Source organism: Macaca nemestrina, chromosome 18 (genome assembly GCF_043159975.1).
Source record: "Macaca nemestrina isolate mMacNem1 chromosome 18, mMacNem.hap1, whole genome shotgun sequence".
In the NCBI taxonomy this organism is placed as follows: Eukaryota; Metazoa; Chordata; class Mammalia; order Primates; family Cercopithecidae; genus Macaca; species Macaca nemestrina.
Window position 1 is genome coordinate 51,276,971 of NC_092142.1, and position 9,870 is coordinate 51,286,840.

The 9,870-nt window shown below is 41.4% G+C and overlaps 1 long non-coding RNA gene across 2 annotated transcripts in view; it reads right to left on the reverse strand.

Annotated features, from left to right (window-relative positions):
- Positions 1 to 9,022, reverse strand: part of LOC139359874 (uncharacterized) — a 77,779-nt gene extending 68,757 nt beyond the window's left edge. Inside the window, exons 1-2 of one of the 2 annotated variants that reach the window (XR_011616452.1) lie at positions 8,660 to 9,021; positions 5,671 to 5,798 (exon numbers count right to left, since the gene is read on the reverse strand). This is a non-coding gene — a long non-coding RNA (uncharacterized lncRNA). Of the gene's footprint in view, positions 1 to 5,670; positions 5,799 to 8,659 lie in introns of both variants that reach the window. The other variant, XR_011616453.1, reaches the window with a different exon arrangement.
- Between the last annotated feature and the right edge of the window lie 848 nt (positions 9,023 to 9,870).

Here is a 9,870-nt window from a genome sequence, read left to right on the forward strand (position 1 = left end):
TAAGGGGAAGGTAGAAATGTAAGCATGTGCCACATAGACGACTACACCCCACGCACATGCTTATGGCAGACAGTAACTGATCAGATTCAGCGCCAGACTCCGAATCCTTCTTGATACAGTGTTCCAGGTAGGCATTACCAACTGTTGCTCTCTCAAGTAGGAGGAAAGCACCAGTGAGAGTGGGTGGCTTGATATTTCTAACTCATGCGAACAACTCTCCATCCATCACTATGCTGTGGGATTGACCAGTGGGATGGAGAAAGCTGTAGATTAAAAAGCTCTTTCTCTCTTGGCATGATCTCAAAGGGACAATCAGGACACTGCCCGACTCTAACTGACCCCGCCCGTCCTGCCCAATGAGACACAACATTATTGCGTCCTAGTAAGAACATAAAGAGCTGGTATTAGTCTGTTCTCGCACTGCTGTAAAAAACAATCTGAGGCTGGGTAATTTATAAAGAAAATAGGTTTAATTGGATCATGATTCTGCAGGCTGTACAGAAAGAATGATGCTGGCATCTGTTCAGCCTCTGGGGAGGCCTCAGGAAGCTTACAATCATGGCAGAAGACAAAGAGGGAGCCAGCACTTCACATGGCCGAAGCAGCAAGGAGAGGAAGAGGAGGTACCACACACTTTTAAACAACCAGATCTCACAAGAACTCACTATCGCCAATTAACTGCACCAAGGAGGATGGTGTTAAACCATGAGAAACCACCTGCCCCCATGATCCCATTACCTCCCATGAGGCCCCACCTCCGACATTGAGGATTACGATTCAACATGAGATTTGGATGGGACACAGATCTAAACCACATCTGAGTTAGTCCCAGGGGATGGGCAAGAGGAACAGGCCACGACCCTGCAAGGGGCAAGGAGGCCACAAGAAAAAGCAAAAAGAACTCCGGGCAGGGGTTAATCTATCTGATTCTGAGTCCTTGCATGCCATTCAATGGCTGTGAGATCCTGAGTAAGTTACTTCCCTATCTGGCCCTTAGTCTTTCTCCCTCTGCCAAATGAGGAAGATGGGATCAGGGCCCCTGGGGTCCCTCCAGCTCTGCTGTCTAATGTTCCAATGCTGCTGCTGGTGTTGGATGCACGTGGAGCCACCGAAGGCCGGGTCTCTTCCAATTAGTAAAATGAAGGTGCTAATGAAGATTGTTCTGGTACCTAGCTAAGGGAGCACAGAGCTGGGTTTGTGGATCAAACTGAAGAATGCTGGGGACAATAGGAGAAAAGCAAGTGCAAGTGTGAAGGTCTCCATGTTGTCTTTGATGGTTGGCACACACCTAGTAGCATTTACCCCCAAATTCAAAGTAACCAAATGCACCTTGTGGTGCTGGAAACACTTAGTCTCTTAAACTCCCTTCACTTCAGCATCCCTCCAAGCACATCTTGCTCCTTCCAACTAACCAGCCCACCTTTCTTCCAATCTAGAACTCAAGGCCCCACCTGTTCTAAGCAAATGGATTCATTGCCTTTCAGCATCTGTCTTAAAGCCAAGAAACAAGGACCCACATTCACTTTATCAGAAAAGCCCAGAACCTTGGTCACTTGTCGCTGCAGTTAAACGCTTCCATGCTGCCAGGACCAGAATTCTGCCACAAGCCACACCAGACGCCCCTGCAGGGTAAGCCATACTCTCGCATCTCACAGAACTCAGGGCTGCCAGTCCCTGAGACAGCGCCCTCTTTCTGCTTTTGGACCTTAACTCTCCATTTTCAAGGAAACCAGATTTACTCTTTCAGACCTTAAATTTAACGTATTCTCTCCAGCTTACAGGTGACAAATTGTCAAGAGTCAAAAACTGAGTGACATTTTCTGAATTCCAACCAACAGATTTAACAATGTCCATGAATACAGCACATTTTTATTATAAAATTTTCCCCTATACATTATCTTCCTCGAAGTTTACAACCAGCCTATGAGCTGAGAATGTTATAATCCCCGTTTCAGAGATGACCTTCGGAAAGGTGAAGCAACAGGTCTTAAGTTCCAAAGCTGGGAGGTCACAAAGCTGGGTCTTGACTCCATGACTTATGAGAGTCAATCCTGTTCTGGCCCGACACCATGGGCCCCTCTGATGTGTCATTGCTCAGTAACTTGCACCGGGAAACTGAGGAGCGAATTTCAGGCCAATGAAGTATCCACGAAACTTCCTTTTTCAGATCCCCCACCAAGCAGTACCCTCGCTGTCTGGAGGGCCGTCCAGCCTTCCAGGAAGCCAAATGCAGCAAAGCAATGAACATGGACTGGATTTGAACTCTGGTCCTAACCTGATCAACTGCCTGATGTTAGACAAGCTCCTTAAATGCTTTGAGCCCCAGTTTTCTTTTCTGGAAAATGGCAACGATAAACTCTTACCATGCATAGAGAAAAATGTACAAAGATGTTGGTCACAATCTTGTTTACTATAGTAAAAACAGGAAACAATGTAATTATACATCAGTAGGAGACTGAACAAATAGACTGATGTTTAGTCATAAGATGGAATACTCTGCCACATTTAAAATGAACAAACTAGATAGATAATAGATAGATAATAGACAGAGATAGATAGATAGATAGATAGATAGATAGATAGATAGATAGACAGACAGATAGATAGAGATGATAGATACAATTAGGTGGATATATCTAATAACCCAGGAGTGAATACAGCAAAATATAATATATGGCATGTAGCCCATATTTTAATGTTTCTGTGTCTATCTACTAAAAGAATAAAAGTATGGTTGTGAATGATATTCAACAACCTACTGATATTATTTCCTCTGTGGAGGGAAAAAAGTAAAGGCACATGAGTAGAAACATTATGTTTCTGATATAAGCAGTACATGATTGCCTTTAGGTCCAGTTCATGTCTCTAGTAAAGTTTCGGTAATTTGGGGTTTTTCACGCTGAATCCTATTTTAGATGTACCATGAAAGATCAATATTTAAAGGAACCTGTGATAATTTCAGCCTTAGCAAAGAATCCTTCTGTTATATAGTCAGCCCCTGATTCTGTCTATAGCTTAGACTAATAGTTCAAAACTGTTTTCCAAAAGATACTCATGCCAAAAGATACTCAATTCCAAAAGATACTCATTCCAAAAGATACTCATTTCCAAAAGATACTCAATGTATATTTAGTGAAGGCAAACTGTGCCAGTCACTGGGCTAAGAGAGGCATACAGAGATAAATGAAATAAATATGGATCCTGCACTCTGAAAGCTTATATAGTTGGGGAAAAAATTAACAAGTAAATTATGCTAAATTCTGTGAAAGAAATGAATACGGTGTTATAATTTTATTTATTAAACACATATATATGATTTTAGGTGGATAAATCCCAAAAACTAAGAGTGAATAAGGCAAAATGCAAACAATAGGAGGTGTATTACATAACATATGGTAAAAATCTCATATTTTAATGTGGCAGAGCCTCAGTTGTCTATTGTGTATAATAAACTACCTGAAAATTTAATGTCTTAAAATAGCCACTTTACTATGTCTCACAGTTCTGTAGGTTGACTGGATGGTTCTGCTTTCTGAGGTGCTGATTGGGGTGTGGAGATGGTTGGAAGGTCCAAAGTGGCCTCAGCCATAAGCTGGGCAGTTAGTGCTGCCTGCCAGCTGGGACCTCACCTGGGTCTACCATCCAGGGGCCCCAGTTCTTGCCCACAAACGCCTACTTATGAGGCTGCCTGAGCTTCACCAGCATGGTGGTTGGGTTCAAGAAGGAGTGTCCCAAGTAGAAAAGATGGAAGCTTTGTACCACCTAAGGTCCAGCCCCAAAATGACACTGGGTCACTTTTGCCACATTCTATTTATTAAAATAAGTCATGGGCCCATCCCAGATTCAAAGGTACGGAAATTCGGCTCTACCTGTTCATGGAAAGACATACAAAGAATTGATGGCCACCTTCAGTCCACCACCCAGAGGTAAGGATCGCTTGTACTTAAGAAACACTGGGTACCATGTCTTTTTCTTAGATACTAACCATGCTTATTATCAAAATGAAGTTTCTAAGAAGTCCTGAAGTAACGACCGTTATTTTACTTACCTTTATACAAATATGTTTCACTTATTTCAACCTGTATATATTTTTTACTTTTATAACCCAGTGTTTTCCAAAGTTAGTTGACCAACGTACTCTTTTTATTCACAGAATGCCTAGAACTAGCATTTTTGCACTCAGTTTGAGAAATGTCTGTTTTAAATGAAATAGATTTTTGTAGTTTTGAGTTGCTTAAAGCAGGGTCCAAATGACAGGTATCTTGTGTTCCTTGGAGTAAAAGTTCTTCTGTATAAATCAGAAAAATTAATAAACACTGCGACACAGTCTGCATGACAAAGCCCAGACCTGAGACAGGGAGGGGCCTTCAGCAAAGAGGGAAGGAAGGGGATCTGGGTTTTGTCACCTGCTCAGGCCTCCCCGGACTTTCAGCATTTCTCTGTTAATGCTTCTGGCCTAGAAATGACAAACTCTAGAATTTAATTTGCATCTGGAATAAAAATCTACGAGTAAAATGCCCTCAACATGTAATGCTACAACCACCTGGACAATTATTGGAGATGAACTGCTGTGAGTCACAGGGAAGACCACTGTAGCCCTCTTGAACGCAATCCAGCATCCAGCAGACAGGCTGTGATGTTCAGCAGCCTCAGCGGCCGTGTTACAATTGAATTACAAGGGGGGAAACAGCTCTGTGCTGATTTCATAATTATCATGATCTACTATTATGATCCATCACCAACGGAGCAGTCGGCAAAGCCGCAATAAATCATCGTTATTTATATTGCAACAAATCACATGGAAGTATCATCGAGAATCATAATTCACACTCGCTTCAGATGGTAATTACCTATATATGACTGTCTAGGTATGTCATGAAAGTAACACAAGAAAAAAAAATTACAACCCGTGCTGTCTTGAAGACTTGGTTTCTCTAAACAAGCTTTCAAGCTTTGCAAGGAAGAGAGCCAAGTTTTGCTGTTTCTTTCCCCCAATATCTTTTCTGGGTTTTAAGGGATCACATCAGAAGTGAGCTCAGTTCTAGGATCCACCTTTAAAATGAACACTGGCCAACATTACAAGCTCTTAGACTTGACAATATTCTTGTGAAAAACAGCTACAAAGATTGGGAATATTTATCCTGGTGGAAATATGACTTGCAGGAACGAAATATTTGGAGGACTGTCCCACAACTGTGCTGCCTCTAGAGGAGTTAAGCTTTGTCTCCACCGGTGTGCAAGTAGGGACTAGACAGGATTATGGCTCCAGATGAAAGCTGGGTTAGATAAAACAGTTTCACATATTTTTTAGCCACCACATTCTCAGAATCAGTAACAGTGCTGTGCTGGCCATATTGGAGACTGAGGAAAAAGGAAACACCAACAATACTGATATCTTGTCTTCACTTAAAATATTACAACAAAATTGTGATATTTTGTTCATCTTTTTGCATTAATTTTAATTTTTAAAAATATTGGGATAAAGTATTACTTATCTAAATTACTGGTTTTGAGGTGTTCCTTTAGATTTTGCAACCTAGATGAGTGCCACAGGTATTCATGCTAGTCCCACCCTGTTGAATTTTCTCAACAGTTCCATAAAGTAGATATGATTATGATCCCTACTGTAGAGATGAGAAATCTGAGGCCCTGGCAGGTTAAGTGACTTACCTAAGCCATGCTCTGGACAGCCCTGAAACTTGTTAGAGTAAGAACAACTCACAGACTTCTTTTGTCTCCTCCTTTACTCCTACACTACATTGCTGAATTAGAGTGATTTTCAGTCCGAAGGAAGAGACCTACAGTAACAACGGACCATAAATTAGAGGAAGAGATTGGCCTTATGTGCAGCCCACTTCATTATTCACCATAGAGCAGGAACGCTTAACAAAGGGTCTACCACCTTTACAGGGTCCAACAATGAGCAACTCTCCCAGTGTTATCTAAAAAGGTGTGTGTGCATGTGTGTGTGTGTGTGTGTGTGTGTGTGTTTGTGTGTGTGTGTTGGCCAGAGGGGGTCTACAGATGTCATCAAATTCTCAAAGTGATCCTTGACTTCCAAAAGTTTAGAATCACAGCTATAAGAATTTGGATAACTTTCACTATGAAGTCTTACATTAAATGATCTGGTTGAATTGTATCTATCACAACCAAGGTGTCTCCAAGAGAGCAACATGCAGTTATTGGAACCAAATATTGTTCCTCTCTACAAGCTTGGTTGGGCATAAGTTATTAACAGTCCCCCAATAAAGTAACTTTAGAGATCACCTAGTTTTAAAACCCAATCTTAAATTCATTTTATTTATATGTCAATAAAATGAGGCTCAGATAAATGGTGTGACCTGTCCCCTGTCCCAGGTGGGTCATCACAGGGCTAAGTTAAAGCTAAAACTAGACCCCTGAGTCCCCTTCTCCATTCAAGCATCTGGTTTTCTCTGGATGAGCACACCTAGGACCCAGTTAACTCAGGTGTGACTGACCAACAATACTGGCATGCTCTAAGGTCTGAGCCACTGGTGCACATGAGCTAATGGTTTATGTACCTTAGCCTCAACTCACCTGGGACTCAAACCCGAAGCCTCCACTTCTTTGCATCTTCTTTCAAATATAGACAATTGTGAAGTTTTTGTGAAGACCTTCTGCACTAAACCAGAGACTCCCTTTAGTCTGGGATTTGGAACCAACTACCCTGTAACTGGCACCACTCCCCAGAATCTTATGACTGCTCTCTCAGGGCCCAATTTCTAAAGAATTTCTCTCTGAAGCCAACATGTATAGTGGTGATTATTCTTTAAAAATAAAGAGAATCTGGCTTCAGAGAGTGCACGTGAAGTCTGGTCTTAGAAATGGCAAATGATCTCATTTAGAAATAAAATGGCTTGATAGCATGGTTTTCCAATAATTAAATTAAGGAATGCAAAAGAAACAGAGCTGAAGATGGCAGGACTGGACAGATAAGCTTTAATGGGGTCTCAGGCCCCAAGAAAGAAAAACGATTTAACAAGGTAGAAAAAAGGTATCAGACAAAAATCACTAATAAACATTATCAACAATTTGAAAGTGGTGAAGTTCCCATATACAATAGCCTGTCATGTGTTCAAACTCATTGTGAGCCAAAAACTTCTGGGCACACTGTGGAACACACACAGAGAGAAGAAATAGCCACTGTTGGCCAGGTGCAGTGACTCATGCCTATAATCCAAGCACTTTGGGAGGCCAAGGTGGGTGGATCACCTGAGGTCAGGAGTTCAAGACTAGACTGGCCAACATGGTGAAATCCCGTCTTTACTAAAAATGCACTGTTGGCTGGGCATGGTGGTTGGCACCTGTAATCCTAGCTACTAGGGAGGCCGAGGCAGGAGAATCGCTTGAACCCAGGAGGCAGAGGTTGCAGTGATCTGAGATCATGCCATTGCACTCCAACCTGGGCAACAGGAATAAAACTCAGTCTCAAAAAAAGAAATAGTCACTGTTCTAGGAGAGTTTACAATCTAGTTGCTTTGTTAAGCATAAAGCATAGCAATCAATCAGTGAATAATGTGACATACTACATAAAAATGGTGCCATTATCTTGGAGAAGAGAGCTACCAGTATGAGTTGAAATAGCAATGGGAGGTAAAGCCTCCAATTAAGTAAGCCCTAACTATAATCTGCTAGGAAGGTATTTACCACCTCCCGTCCTGTGCGTGCACCTCTGTACTCTATTACAGTCCGAAGTTGTCTTCCAATATCAGGTTAATTCAAAATGAACTTGTTGTACCAGTTGGTGCAAAAGCAATTGCAAAACTGCAGGTTTTATATATCCAAAGGCCAGAAAACGGACAAATATGTTACAAGGCTATGGGTATTCTACTAGGTAGGACTGCATGTAGATTAAAATACAACATTAGGCCTTTTTTTGAGAATTGTCTATTTGTGACCTTTGCTCATTTATTAATGGGATTTTTTTTTTATTTTGTAGACATGGGAGACCCCTATGTTACTCAGGCTGGTCTGTAACTCCTGGGCTCAAGTGATCCTCCCACCTTGGCCTCCCAAAGTGCTGGGATTACAGGCATGAGCCACTGTGCCCAGCCAGTTTGATTTTTTTAATTATTGAGTTATTTGAGTTTCTTGTATAGTCTGGAAATTAGTCTCTGGTCAGATAAACAATTTGTAAATATTTTCTCCCATTCAATAGGCTGAAATGATAAATACTTAAAGTGCTAGATACCTCAAATACCCTGACTTGATCATTACATGTTATGCATGTAACAAAGTATCACATGTACCCTAGAAATGCATGAAATATCATGTATCAATTTTTAATGCAGACAAAAATATTAGGCAATCAGAGGTATTTTGAATTTATTTCTCAGATCTTTGAGATGATAAAGGAAAATAAAAAGTCAGCTGTATACCTGGAATAGAACATTGCACCAACATATTTCTTTTTTCCTTGTCTTATTTTTTTTCTTTTTTTTCTTTTTTTTGAGAAAGGGTCTTTTTCCCATTGCCCAAGCTGGAGGGCACTGGCATGATCATGGTTCACTGAAGCCTTGACTTCCTGGACTCAGGTGATCCTCCCATCTCAGCCTCCCAAATAGCTGGAACTACAGGCGTTCACCACCACATCCAGTTATTTTTTGTTTTTATATTTTTAGTAGAAATGGAGTCTCACCATGTTGTTCAGACTGGTCTTGAACTCCTGCGCTTAAGTGATCCTCCCTTCTCAGCTTCCCAAAGTGCAAGGATTACAGGCAAGAGCCGCCACACCCAGCATATTTCTTGAATGTGCCCTCTTACATTCACACCTAGAAGTAGAAATGTATAAACAGGAGGCTGGGAGAGCCATAGACACCAGAGGAGAGCTGGAGCTACCACAGCTGGAGGAAAACTAGTAAACCAGGAGGAGGATACATTGGAAAAAAATGAAGAATTCTAGAGGAGAGAAAGAGTTAAAAAGACAGAGAAACTGAAAAGGGAAGAGAGGTACAGAGGGGAACTCAACAGGGCATGTGCTGGGCTCAGGTCTTGGTAGTGAGGTCACTGTGACTTCACAGAGCACAAACCAGAGCAGGGATTGATTGGATCACCACCACAGACAGTTTCATCACCCTCTGCTGTCCCCTCTACCATGCCATCTTGCCCCCATATAATGTAAATTTTTATCACTAGAAATGTCAACAAGTAAGAGCTTTCTGAACTTCTGTTTTTGTGTCTATGAGGTATGTGCAGCAAAAATGATGAAAACACAATAGCTGAAGTTTTTTTTTTTTTTATTGAGTTGAGTGAGTGCTTTCCATGAAATAACTCATTGAATCCTCCTAGGGATCAACTGAGAGAAGGGGCAAATCACTGCCTCTTTCTCCATCAATAATGAGAAATTGAGACCTCTTTAGTGGGAAATTTTGGGGAAAAGTGTTCACTCTTACAAGAGCCTCATCTAAAAATAAAGAAACAGTAAGATGATGGCCTTGTTTCCCTTCCTTCCTCATCTCTTTCCAAAGCATCCCCACCAATAAAGAAAAACTTTAGAATCCCTATGGCCAAATAAGGAGACTGGTACCAACGTAAAGTCACAATTCAAGCCCCCCGCTCCACCCTGAGCCAATGTAAACATTCCTCTAGTCTGTGAAAGAAACAAACCAACAAATACTCCCTTGATCGAGACATACATACATTGTAAAAATGTCCTTGACATAAACTCAAGTTTTCCTTTACACACACACACACACACACACACACAGAGAGAGAGAGAGAGAGACACACACTCTCCCCTTATTGAATAGGAGTATCCTCCAGTCCTTGAAAATTTACTCTACAGCTCATCTTTTCTAACACCTGATCCTTCCCAGAGTGGTCCTTATAGTTACCTTGCAGATAATGCCA